Source organism: Stegodyphus dumicola, chromosome 9 (assembly GCF_044657685.1).
Source record: "Stegodyphus dumicola isolate Sdum_Otavi_A_Nest chromosome 9, ASM4465768v1".
Lineage (NCBI taxonomy): Eukaryota > Metazoa > Arthropoda > Arachnida > Araneae > Eresidae > Stegodyphus > Stegodyphus dumicola.
In genome coordinates, this window is record NC_140776.1 from 97,449,201 (window position 1) to 97,463,596 (window position 14,396).

At 32.6% G+C, this 14,396-nt stretch overlaps 1 protein-coding gene across 2 annotated transcripts in view; it reads right to left on the reverse strand.

Annotated features, from left to right (window-relative positions):
• LOC118185998 (excitatory amino acid transporter 1-like) overlaps window positions 1-14,396 on the reverse strand; it is a 159,577-nt gene that overhangs the window by 86,810 nt on the left and 58,371 nt on the right. The window contains exon 1 of one of the 2 annotated variants that reach the window (XM_035355978.2): window positions 4,730-4,894. The exons of the other annotated variant lie outside the window; for it this stretch is intronic. The gene's annotated coding sequence lies outside the window, so the exon portion shown is untranslated. Of the gene's footprint in view, window positions 1-4,729; window positions 4,895-14,396 lie in introns of those variants that run through there. 2 annotated transcript variants of the gene reach the window in all.

Sequence of the window (14,396 nt, forward strand, 5' to 3'; positions counted from 1 at the left end):
CAAAAGAAAGATGCCTTGGTGAAAATTTTCTAAACAAAGCTGGCTAAGATTCAAGTTACGCATGACAAAAACCACGAAAACTCCTACGTAGCCAACCGGTCAGCCTCAGTTTGTTCCATGATATAACAGATAGAGGCTTTATCCGCTCGATTCATGGTAGGCCTCTACGCAGAAGTCATATAAAATAATGTGGATTGGTTGCATTCGATTGACACAAGAATTGGTTTCTGATATGCTTGTGATGTAGCAGCGACGTTCGTGGTCCCGAAGCCGTTTTGTGGTGCTAATTAAACCCTTATTTTCTAGGTATTTTAATTTGAATGTGAAATCAACGATGTGAAATCAACGAAGTTTTCAAAAGCCAGACTTTTCATTCCTTTACGTTCGTTAGTATACGTTATCATTTTTACAATAAACAAAAGTCTGGAATTTTTGCTTGGCACCTAGTTAATGAGTAAAATAAAATAACCAAATTTTACATATATCGATATGTTTGTTACACTGTCATAATGTCCCAGTCAACTAACCAGATTAAAGCAAAATACTGCTACGATACTGAAGTATTTTATCTCTTGTAAATAATATCAAAAACCCCACTTATATTATGGCAACGACTGGACGTGTTAAAGGGTGACAGAAGAGAGTTATGAGACCAAGTCGACCATATTCAGGTGATGACGAAATTTCACCTTTAGAGACTATTAAGTTTTACGAAGCAAGAAATATGAAAAATCAGTTGTACCTTCGCCGAAAGTGGTACCACTAATCTTTCACTTGGTAGCAATACCATCTCGAAAACATGCAAGGAGGAATGCAGTAGTTCCATTCAACTAATACAATTTTAATAAAATATTTATTCCAAAAACTTATAAAAACAAAACAGGATGTAAAATAATCGAGAGGGGGAAAAAATAGAGTGAAATAAGATACCGTATGAAGCTTCCATAAAGTTCAAATGATGCAATATTCAGCAAATCTCTTCAATTTTTACATTTTGTTATTTATTAACTAGAAATATAAGAGAACTTCGATTACCTAGAAATATGAGATAACATGAAAATCATTAGACCTTGGTCCCACAACACATCGAAACGTTAACTATCCCAACTAGCATAAACAGAGCTATGTTGCTAAGCAGCGAGACCTAATTATATCACAAGAGAAGATTTAAATCATTTTCGTACTATGGATCAATAGCTAATGGCATAGCCACAAGTCTTAAGTATCACAGAAACATTTACACTAGCAAAATATGCAGGAGTCTAAGCCACAGCTAAATAGATAGCGTTAACGATATTTAATATCAGCCCAATCCGTGGAGATGTATTTCGTTGCAATGCACATGTTTAAATTTTCAAAATTCTTTTATTTATTTATTTTATATATTAGCACTAGAAGTGCTATTATTCTCGAACCTTTCTTTCTTGTCCCTATCACTTTTCAAATAAGAGGATGTTGCCATCAAATGGTAAGGCCACATATTATTTTTAAAGGAATCGTATGGAGAATTTTAAAAAATGTGGCAACACTTAACACGCCATCGGGAATTTTAAAAATATGCTAATTTAAAAAATTTTGCGATTTTACTGTTGTTTATGTGATGTAAGTGCGAAGAAAGAGATGTTTAATAATAAAGTTAAAAAGAGGATAAAGAAAAGCTGTCTTAGCAGGAGTGAGTCCAACAGCAGATTGGCAACTTGCGAGCTCAGCGAGAGCATAAAAAAACCTTAACAAACTTCTCTGGTTCGACGTTAAAATCTTAATCCTTTAAGATTTTTAAAAGTTATATACATGCACAATCAAATAATTTTTACTTTCATTTTTTTTTAGTCTACCTCCCCGCTTCTTTCTCAGTATTTTACCCCCCCCCCCCAAAAAAAAGAAAAGAAAACGTTAAAAAATTTCTCAAGTTTCTCTATCAAAAGCGATGCTATTTAAACTTAACGAAAACGTTTGAATGGGATTTAAAATGGCAACGCGTATTTTGCCGTAACTGCCTTTTTTTCCTTTTTGTCCCTCTTGGCATTAAAGAGTTTGAATTCATTTATGGGTAACTCCACCTGGGTTATTAGCGTAAGAGAAGGTACGCTTTCGTGGAGGACTTTCTAAAGGGGGAACTGACTCGCATTCACATTACACATTGGGAAAAACCACCAAAATACACCTGCAGCCAATTGATTTGCCGAAATTTAAAATCAGGCCAAACTATCAATATTCAGCGATCTTACACATTCTTCGCCCCACTAGCGAGCGGAGTTGAAGCTGCTAAAAACTGGGAGCTCTGTCCGGGTTCAATCCTAGGCGAACGGGCTGGCTGCATAGTTGCTTTTTATAGTTTTTCCTAACGCCTATACAAGCCAGTTTACCTTAGAAAATTCTCCCTCGAGCGATTCCTTCCCTTAGGCAAGAATCCTTCACGTGTTTTACCACAATCAAACGAAACAAACGAATCTTCATGTGTAATGTAAATACGAGTCAGATTCTCTCAGAAAGACCTCAACAAAAGCATCCCATTCCCTAAAAAGATATCTCTCTTTGCTTTGCCATATTCAGATAGCCTAACCTTCTACGAAAACATCCTTTTCTACAGGAGAATAATCTTAATGTGCTTTCGAATAATGAAATAATACCAATTTAGATGCTCATTTTAATTACCTCAGAAAGCAAAAAGAAATGACTTTTTCTGTTTCCTTTATTGAATTTAAAATCAATCTTCTTTGAAACGAATGCAACTACATTAAAAACTTATTACAGAGCAAAATTAAAAAACGTACAAAAGAATTAACCAAAAAAAAAAAAAAACTGATATTTTAAATTTACATTATTTAACTGCATTAAAAAGCAGATTGTAAATTATTCAACTCCTTTAGATGTTACATTGAATAACACACAGGACCCACAATGGTCAGTTGAGTGACAGTCCTCAATTGACTAAATAGGGGGGGGGGAACCTTCTTTAATGTTATTATGACCAGAATAAATAACTAACTGAGTAACGCAAGCAGTTCTCCCAGGAATTTGCTCCCAGGGAATGGAACGAGCTATATGAAAAAGCTTTTCTTCATGCACTATCACGTAAGTTTTCCTTAGGTTGTTCACATTACTGCATTTCTCTTCCGTAGTCAGATAGCTGCCAGTAAAATAATCCTATTCTAACAAATCATAATAAACTGTGTCCTTAACTTCAAAATTTAGAATTAAAAAAGCAAATATGTGTTTCAGATAAACATGATTCATTAATTAAACATGTTTTTAAAAAATGGTTTAATCGTAAATACATGCATCTAACGCTTGTATGTCCATCAAAGTGTACATTTATTATTAACTACGAGATTTTTTACTGGATATCAGAAACTTCAAGGAAATTAGAGTAAAAAAGTTCACACATTAAAAAGGTGTCGAAGCAAACCGATTTTTAGAAATCTCAAAAAATAATTAAATAAAAAAAAAGGTGAAAACGATTTCAAAGGCATTTGAGAACAGAAATAATTTTATATAAAATATTTCCATCATTTGAAAAATATATTTTTATTCCTAAAACTAATGTTTAATAGCTTTTTCTGTCTTCGATTTTCTTTAATGTTCTAATTAGAATCCCCCCCCAAAATAAAGAAGCAAAAAAAAAAAAAAAATTACTTATAAGCTGAAAAAGAAACTTTTGAATCTCTTACGATTGGTTTTTATCTTAAATGGAAAACACAAAGCTTTAACAAAATCAACATATTATATCTACGAAAGTATTTTCATAAGCTACTAAAATAATAAAATTACATAAAAGCATTTTTATGATGCTGTGAACTCATAATAATATCACTCATGATAATAATACTCATTATATAGATTATTTTTTTTTAATATCACAGCTCTTTCCCAAAAAGAAAAAAAAAGTGCACTGTCAAACTTTTTTTAAACGGAATATTTTCACACTCAGAAGAAACGCATCTGGTAAAAGTTCTGCGAAACGTTATCTCTTATGTTTTTAAATTTTAAGATATTACATTTTTAATTTTCTCCCTCTCAATAGATGGCGATAAGTCTCATTTACATCAGCTTACACTATCTGATACTTTTGCACCCGCGAAATATTCAAAATTCGTTTACTTTTTTTTCTTTAATTTACTCATAATTAAAAAAAAAAAAAATACAACAGTCGGAACTTCCAAACTTTAGTGGCAAGTAAGCAACTATACAAACGAAATTTTATTAGCTTTAAATGAACTGAAAACCTTTTTATCGTATTTTGTTTAACTTTAAAACAATTGGAAATTTTTATTTATCGTAGTTTGTTTCAACTGAAATTTTATATATTCTTTGAAGTAATATAAGACAGAAGAAAAAGATTTACATGAATAAACTGTATTTATTATGAGTGCTAAAATTCTAAAGTTAGTTGCGCTGATTCTAGCTGCTTTTAACTCCTCCAATAATAAATAAAAGGAAATGTGGAAAATTATTTATAGATGCAAAAGAAAATCACAAAATTGCTAAGATATCGGGAAAAATGAATCGTGGAAATTATCAGTCATAAAAATGCAACAGATTTGTTCAATTTATATAGTTTTTTAAAAAATTATATTCTAAGTACTTTTTTGTTTAAAGCAGATGCTAGATGGAAAATGAAAATTACAATAAACTTATTTTATAGGGAGAAAAATAAAAATAATAAATCTCTGCCTCAAAGTAAATAATAAATAAAAAAACAAAACTAATTTCATTTTCACAAGCTCACCAAACAGCTGTTCCAAGCTTGATTTTAGCTGTATCCGTATTCGATTTTAAAGATTCACGAATTTCCACTGCAGAAAGCGATTTTAAAAGGACAACGTTCTTTTCGGAAGTGATTGATAGAAACAGACAGCGCTCACTCCACAGGTGTATGAAAACTTGGTCTCATCCATACCGCGGGCCCGCTTTCTACTACGAGTCGGCGATGACCTCATCGATCACGTGACTCACGAGGGCGGGAACTCGATCTACGGCGCGGAGCGAAAAGCGGACTTCCATTTTTGTCCCGCGGATGTGTCTACGGTTGTAATCTTGTTACTCATGCAGCTGTTAAGCTTGAGGTTTCGAAATGCAGAATTTGAATGAGTGTCATTAACCGATATCTTTAAGAGAATAAAAGTGTCTAGAGAAAGTTTCCATTTAGAAAGAACAAAGTTATAATTCAAGTTCACGGTAGTTATATCACAGTTAAAACTGTAGATAAAAAGAGACTTTATTTCTAAAATTAGAAATGCTAGAGCGCTATGGAGAGCTTCAAGAACAGCGGAGATAAATAAATCAGTTAATAAGTAATTAATAATTAAAAAACTTATTGATAATTATAAGATGAAATAAAAATTTATCTGTAATTGATAATTTTAAAGTGAAAATGTTAATAAGTTAATGATAATTGGAGATATAATATATTAAATTCAAATATATTAAATTCCCAAATATAATTAAAATCTTAAAAACGAATTGAAATTTAAAAAGAAAGAAAACGGAAGGCAACTACTTTAATTATAAGATATCATAATAAACACAGAAAATAAAAAGGGGATTTTGAACAGTATTCTTCGCAGTTAGCCAAAACTGCTTCCTTAATTTGTTTTAAATTATTCAAAGCTTTTTTGACTAGGACGGCGGAGTACATAACTGTTCCGCTTTGGGAATAAATTGCATTCAAATGATGAATTATTTAAACAGATATTCGAGAGAATGAGGCAGAAATTCAGCAACTTGTAAAACTCTATTTTATTTATTGCTAAAAGAAATGTTACTTCAGAAATAATATTTTATGTTTACACTAGCATCTATGCTGCCAGCCTTCGTCTGACTTTTAAATGTACGAAAAAATGCCTGAAGGGAACAGTAAACGTTAAATTAAAAAACTGCGCAGAATTTTACTCTGCAGAACAACATAAAAAAAAAAAAAAAAAAAAAAAAAAAAATAAGTATTTCATGTAACAAAATTACAATGAAATAAGCAATATCCCTTAATACAAATGTTAGTTATCCTAATAAATAGATTAACCAACTTCCAGTTGCCTTTTCTCAACAAACGTCCAGTATCCAAGAGAAATATTAAATTTAAAAACTGCACAGAATTATCGCTCTCATTTTCCCAAATGGCAACAGCGCTGATTTTCAACAGTCAGCAGTCCTGTATACAATTCAATAAAATACTGTTGCCAAAACCCCATTTCTAAAAGAATGAAACTATTCAAAATGATGAGATAAAATCGAAAAGATAAAATTGAAAAAAAAATCTGATTCGAATTTTGAAAAAAATTGCTTCGGAGTGCACTGGCTCTTGTCTAGATGCACCTATATACCAAATTTCGTAGCCCTGGGTCTATTAGCTTACGCGCAGCACGAACGAAAGACACACAGACTCTTTCTTTTATTAGATGTAGAGATTATGATTCATCAGTTAAGTTACAAAGCACAACAGCTCATCTTACTTTAAACTTTGCTGCGCTCTGGCGAATTCACTCAATTGAGATATCGCATAATACAGTCATACAGTCAAGATTTTAATGGATTAACGATTTATTCCCTGAGATAAAAACAGACAGAGTTTAATTTAAAATTAGAATTAACTGCATTGTGGGAGATGTTAAAAAATTATAGAAGTGTTCTCAACCAGGGAAATCCTCGTGAGGGAGATTTTATAGTTTCAAGGAGGAATGCCGTTAGCTTGACTCCACCTACTTCCTATTCTACTATTAAAAAATAATCTAAATGTGAATAAATGTATTTGTATTTTTCGAGTGTGCGGGAGGAAGGGGAGAATGATCTTCTAACAATGATGAAAGGTGTACATGAAGCAAAAAAGGCTGAGAACCCTTGTTATAGAAGCTTAAACTTGCGAAATTCTTTCCCATTCATTGAAAACTGAACCTGCATCTTCAGCGAACCTAAATAATTTTCTAACCTCTACAGTATAAGAACACATAGTGAAGAATGCCTCATGTTTTACCTAGTCTTCCTTATTCCTGAATCGCTTCTGAGGGAAGAAATGAAACCAAGCTTACCACTTCAGGCTGATGGATGAATTATAAGCCACCACTTTTTAGTTCCGGGTCCATTGTAATGGCATCAAGATTTTGGGAACGAAGAATCTTTAAACATTTACTAGGCTGTCGCCATGAGTCCGGGTTCTCCGAATGTTAGACTCATACTGCACCAAAAAAGCACTTGGGATTAATAACTTTGATTCCTTGCAAACTCCTTCCTCCCATTTTTTTAATCAAATAAGTAAACTATGATACATTACCGTGATAAAAATATCAGGAAATATTTAATAAAATACAATATTTCACTGATTAGTATTTATTACATCCCTTCCAGGAATCCCCTGACTGCATTGCAATTACAAAGACGTTCTTTACAATTTCCAAAAAATATTTTAAATTCATTTTCGTGAAACCAGCTCAGATCTCTTAAAAAATGTTATTTTTTGCATCAATACTCACAAGTGAACACAAACTAGCAGTTGTAATAGAGGAACTAAGAAAAAGTCACACAGTTGCCATATTAAGTGAACATGAAATCTTTCAAAATCATATTTGCCAAATTTTGAGTAAAAATTTAAAAATAGCAGCATAATGAGCAGGTGCATTATCGTAGTTCTAAACTCATAAAATTATCTGACTAAATTTCTGGTTGTTTTCTACGAACCACTTCAAGCCAATGAGACAATAACATTCGAATAATATTCTATGATAACAACTGCCCAGCTGGTCGAAATTCATGATGCGTAACATCACAATAATCGAAAACGGTCAATATTACCTTGATTTTTTACCGATTCTGAGGTATGGTTAGCCTTGCTTCAATTTTTGAGCGCTGTTCACTATATTGTTCAGCTCTTTCTGTTTCAAAACCATATATTCTTATGTCATCGCCGCTAATAATGCATTTTTAAATGCTCAAGCCTCGAGAAAGCATCTCCTCACATACTTCAACACAATAATGTTTTGAAGAGAAATTCAACATTTTTAGAACAATTCGGAAAGCGACGAGTCGCAAACACACAATATATTTTTAAATTGCTGACCAGGATACAAATGGTATACGGACTTTCAATATTATCCATAACTGTTAAACGGCGATCGTTAAGCACCAGACTTCGTTGACATGTTGCTCATTTGCCTACCAAGCTGGGCACACCTTTGATGCATTCCCTGTCTCTTTTAAGCTTCTCATATAACTCTAAAAGTGTGTTTTATATTATAATATTTTTATGAAAGGCTTTTTATAACATTTCAAACATTTTGGTAGCAGAATTTTCATTGTAAAAAGAAAATTCATTGCATGTTATTTGCGAAATTACATTCGCCATTCTGAGAAATCGCTAGGATAAAATTTCTCTATACATTAAAATTTCAATTTGTTTGTAAACGATAAAAGGAAAAAACAGTACGAGTATACTTTAGATATCTACAACGTCGTTTCATTTTAATTAACTCCACTTATCATTTTTTGAAGTAATTAGCAATTGATAAAAAGTGCCAGATTTACATAACTCTGAGTAGAGGTTTTTAAACCATGTCCATTATCAATTTCTTAAATAGACAACTGTATAAATGTAAATACTATAATCAACTGAGAAATGGTTCTGAAACTACACAAATTTACAGCCTGATCGAACTGTCAAATTTAATTTCTGTCATATTTATAAATAGGCGTACATTTCTCACTTTATTTATTTATTTATGTCTGAATGTAGAAGTTAATGTTTTTTAAGATGTGATATTTTATGTATCTTATCTTAAAACTGTATCGATGCACTCTTTGCTTTAAACTGCAGAGCTTTCTGTTGCTTATCTGGTTACGTTTGACATAAATAAATTGTCCTAATAAATAAACGAAAATGCTTGCATCAGAACTTAAGAGGAGTAAACATCTAAAGAGTAAACAGTAACAGAGTTTTATGTTTGTGTCCTCTGCCATGACTGATATTGCTTCAGTATCAATACGAAAAATTCTTCCAAACTATTTGTGTGCGGAAAGTTCTTTATAGAAGTGAATTTCAGCCGTAAATTTATTCTTGAATATATGTATACACGATGTACATATTCTACCATTTTTTATGATATATACAAATGAAGCCGTGTAGAAACATAACAAACTTTAGTTGCATCATATAAGCATAATTTTTTGCCTTTTCTGGGGCAGTTGGACATTTTTTTAAAAAGTCATTAGGTTTGTTTGAAAAGATGCTACCGAAGCGCTGCTTGTCTCCAAAGAAGGGAACTCTAGGCCTTTCAGAGAATCAAAGAATACTGAAGTGGTCTGAAGAAATGAAAACCCAACAGGATAATAAATTTAGGAGAGGATACAGAACATTTCATTTTAAGCCGTGTTCAATAAGTTTTCGCCTAATATTCATCAAAATGTTATGCCGAGAATTGTCACGATGGAAAATAACTTCTCAAAGATTTATCAAGTCTAGGCTTTTTGCTTCGATTCCTGCTTTTAAAAAAACCATCTGGGAACAGTGTTTTTCCGAATTTATTGTCTGATTTGGTGGCAAAAACTCATAAGTATTCTCATCATACACAAAATATTACTTTTTGGAGATGGAGTTAATCTCTCGATGAAATTAAAGAATATTTTCGCTTACTCGCAATCAGCATTATTACATAGTACCTGCTTCTCATCTTCAGTCGTGAGCTTGTAGAGGCATTAGGTCATTAGGTTATTTGGAAGCAGGAGACATGAAAAATTAGCAGTGGTTTCGCCGGGACTGGAACCACGGACCTCTCGACTACGCGCCAAGCGTGCTGACCACTACACCACGAAGGCATGCTAAGAAGGCGGTTGAAACACCTTATAAGCTATTTAAATAGTGGGCCGACTCGAGCAAGCATATTCTGCTCTGTTAAAGTATGGGGTACTCATAGATCATAGCAGCTTACATACTTAGTCTCCTTCAAATGATCATGTACTGTATATTTTGGAATAGTTATTGTTCCTGATAGTTAATGAACTGCATAACTTGGATTTACAGCGACAGCATCTTTTAATAAATCCTTGCTTACAAAGGATGGTCGTCCAGAGTGGGCAGAAAGCGTCCAGCGAGGCTGAAATTTCCACGCTTCTCAAACCACTTTTGAACTGTGTTGTAAGAAATATTACAGTTTTCATAGCACAATATTTTTTAACTTTTAGGTTCTCCATCCTTAGCACTGCACTGAAGTAAAGGTTATGCCATTCTCGTATACCAAAATTATGCTACTTGAGCAGAAAATGCCATATATAAGCATCTGCTTCGATTAAGATCACTCCATATCAGCAGTAGTAAAATAAGTAGAGAGATCGCTCTTCAATTGAGAGCGCAGACCTTTTATGATGATCCAATAGATGTAAGATGAAACAAAAATTAAATTCAAAGACAAAACGTCAATGCATAATAGAATACTCACTTTAAAACGAGCATAAAGTTGCACAGATATAAAGTAATTCATAAATTTACTTATTTGAACTGAAACAAATAAATAAAATTTAAACCGTAAAAAGGCATTAATTTGCGAATACAAGACAAAGTAAAAAAAAAGTTAATGTAAAATATACGATAAAAATGGAATATTCGCAAAAAATTACAAATATGTGAATGTTGAATTAATGCCTATTATTACATAATATTAAACCAAAAAGTTTTAAAATTTCCGTTTTATAAAATAGAAAAAATGGAGAATCAATGCAAAAACGAAAACAGAAACAAGGGTCAATGAAACTGCAAATAGCATCATCAGGCAGCTATAACATGCAAATCCATTAAGTGCATTTTCATTCAGTTCATTTAAAAATACGCTAGAAATTTTCAAAAAAAAATTAATAGAACGAATACATCAAAATATAGAGAGTGAATTGATGATGCAGCATCTATGAAGCTCCAAAAGGCCATGAAAAATGGGAATTGATTAAAATTTATAACCATTGTATAAAATAGGTTTAAGAAAGAATTTTTTCCCCCTTTACGATGGTTATTATTGCTACAATTGTCACTTTTTCGTACTTTTAGAGTGGTTACTAGCTTAAGCCAATTTTTACAATTACAGTTTTTCGCCAATTTAAATATAATTTTAAATAATTTTTATATGGAATTTCCAATAAATAAATGACGAAGCCCTCTATAAAAAAAAACTTTACGAGACCTAAAATTTGGTTCGCTGAATTCGATTTGATGAGGGGGGGAAAATAGACCATGCCATATAATACTGTGAAAATTCATTGATAATTGCATAAAAAAGACTAATTAGTACTGTAACATTTCCCAGACGACATGAAATGATAACTTTCATCTTGAAAATTGTTATCAAAAATTAATTACAATTATTATTATATGTGCAACTTCTAAATTTCTCTTTTGTAGTTTTTCAGTTTCACCATGCGATAACGGTTTTATACATTATTTACCGTAAAAGCCATATTTTAGATCCAACCTCCTCAATTATACTTATGCTAATTATATGCTATATATGTATGGGAGGTGTATGTACTATACTGCATATTAACGTACCCATATATGTATGTTTGAATCATCCTTGTACTTGAGCAGTTCAGCTGTTCAATGAGCCTTACTGGTACATACAAATTTTCAGAGTCTTGGAAGCGAACCTTAAAATCTTCTTTTCGCAAATAGTTTGTACATAACAATATACCACCAGAAAAATTTAAATTCTTTTCAATAATAGACAACCGTATAAAGTTATCAAAATAAAGGAATCCTTTCCAATTCGGTATCGATATAAATAAGTCAGTTTTAGTATGAAAACCGCCCACCAGCGGCCGAGCGGTAAAGTCGCTGAACACTGGCAGTTCGGTCCGAGATTCGAATCCCGCGAACGGGCTGGCTACACGGGTGTTTTCGTGGTTTTCCCCCATGTGTAACGTGTATACGAGCCAGTTTCCGTTAGAAAGTCCTCCACGAAGGCATCTCTCCCCTTAGGCAGATAGCCCTCGAGGCTTTCCGTAATTAAATACCTAACCTTAGTATGAAAACCGAAGGTAATCGTTCTAGCTTTAATGAGAATTATATCTCTCCCTTGCAGTTTGTTTTGCGTAACGTTGAACAATGAATATATATCAACCAAGAATATATACATATTATTAATTTTGTCGTTAAGATATTGTTTACTTCAAAGAAAATTTCTATTACATTATTAAAAATCCTGACTATTGACCCCTAATGTCAACCCTTTGATTATCGCAACTCCCCTTTAAAGTTTCATCGATCCCCCGGGGATTAACACCGACCCCGCTGGAAACTCCTGCACTAGGGTATGTATGGTTGCAAAGCAAACGTGCAATAGACTGCTTATTGTTCCTTTGCTTGCCAACCAGGCTTTTACACTATTGCTTTGCAATCATACAAATACAAAAGCTACTGCATCTTTGCTTTGCAATCATACATATCTTGCGGAAAATGAATGCATTCTCACTGGACATTTAAGTAGGACAGATTAGTTATGAAATTATCTTAATTTCTCGTATTTTCCAAAAGGGCAAGCATTGTCGCTTTTAAATACTATGCTACATTTTTTCAAAAGACTTAAAGAATGCAAAACTCCCCATTCAAAAATGGAACTTTGATAGCTTCTTTGCTAAAACAAGAGATAAGGGCCACAATTTTACATTCCCTAAAAGATGAATCACTAGCGTAGCTCCAAGCTCACAAGAAAATATTCTCAACTTGATCTTTCACTAAATAACAAAAACTTTGAATTTCCAGGTGACATCCAGGTGTGAGAGAGCTCCGTTTGCTAGTTGAATCAAAAAACTTGAATAGAGTCAGAGATCCCGTTCAAGTTCTGTGACTAAATTATAACGTATACACGTTCTTTGTCAGAGGTTCCTAACATTGTCGTCATTGACACAATGAGTCAAAACGAATCTTTGCGAAGTCAATCATGAACAAGAGATCGACTGAGGACACATAGCTGAATAAGCATTTGCGGTTGATAAGCAGGAGAAGAACCTATTGATTACAAAAAATGTTATGATAAAATTTATAATTTATTGTGATAAAATTTATTATTTATAATTAATAATGTAAAGCTATATCATGTAGTAAGGAAGCAATCATAAAATAAATATAAGGAAAAAATGCACAAACGTTATATGTATTTTAAAAATCAAAAGTATGTTTTTAAATATACTTATTTTTTATGCGCTATAGTGGGATTTGACAGTAATATTTTCCACTTACATAATGTGATTTATGTTGAAAGCATATACAGCATTTTCTGTTTATAAAGCTGTTTATACTAAATTATCTATAGTATTATTATACTGAAGTCCTTTTATTGATCTTTTCTTCGCTAAAGTTAAGTAAACTTACTTAAAAATGGCCTTAACACTTCCTTTCAAAAAAAAAAAAAAAAAACTCTGAAAGAATTCAGATTTTCACGGCGTACCAGAGAATTTCTTAAGATTTTTTATGCACTCGCTAAGCATCGAAACTTACCAATTGAACTAACTATGCTAACGCACTTTTTTGTCTTTTTAGCTTTATTATCAAGCATCGCTTTCTCCGCATTTACACCAAATAAAATTCCAGAGTAGAATCACAAAGTATTTAAAAACAGCATACCTTTAGAATTCCCGATAGAGTGTTAGGCGTTGTCATGGCTTTTTTTACACAGAAGACATAAAACATAAGCAGCGTAGAAACATTAGGATGTTTTTGAAAAGCAGGCAAGATGAAAAATTAGCAACGCCTTCGCCGGGAATCGAACCACGGACCTCTGGAATACCGGCCCAGCCTGCAGAACCACTACACCACGAAGGCACGCTAGGAAAGCGGGAGGAAAACTTTATAAAGTGATACGTTAATAAGTGAGTTTCGAAATTAATAGTTCCTTTAATGCTAAACAAATAAAATTAATAGATCTTCTGGGCAAATTAATTGCCTCTTTGGGCTAAAAGGAAAGTTATAATTTTCTGATCCATCATCCTAAAAAATTGTCAGTTGAATGTATTTTTTTTTTTTTTTTTTTTTTTTTTTTTTTTTTTTTTATAATTTACATTACGCATTACAATTTCTACATTACGCATGTAGAAAACCTCAAAATAAAATTCAGCTAGCTCTTTTTATCACCGGCTATCTACTCCGCAGCGATAATTCTTCTTCTGTTTCACGCCGTTTTTTCCACAGTGGACACAGAGGATAGATTATGTTTTTCAAAGAAAGAAACTGAGACTTTCTGAGTAAAATTCATCTAAATGCATGCATTTAGAATGAATAAATTCGCAAAACGTGATCGAAAGCTCCAATTTTCTTGGTAAAGTCCTCAGTGTTCAATCTGTTTCATATTATTTTGTTCATTGCAGTGTATGTAGAACATATCAGAGACCAAACAAAAACCTGACAACTCTTTCGAGGAAATGGTTAGGCATTT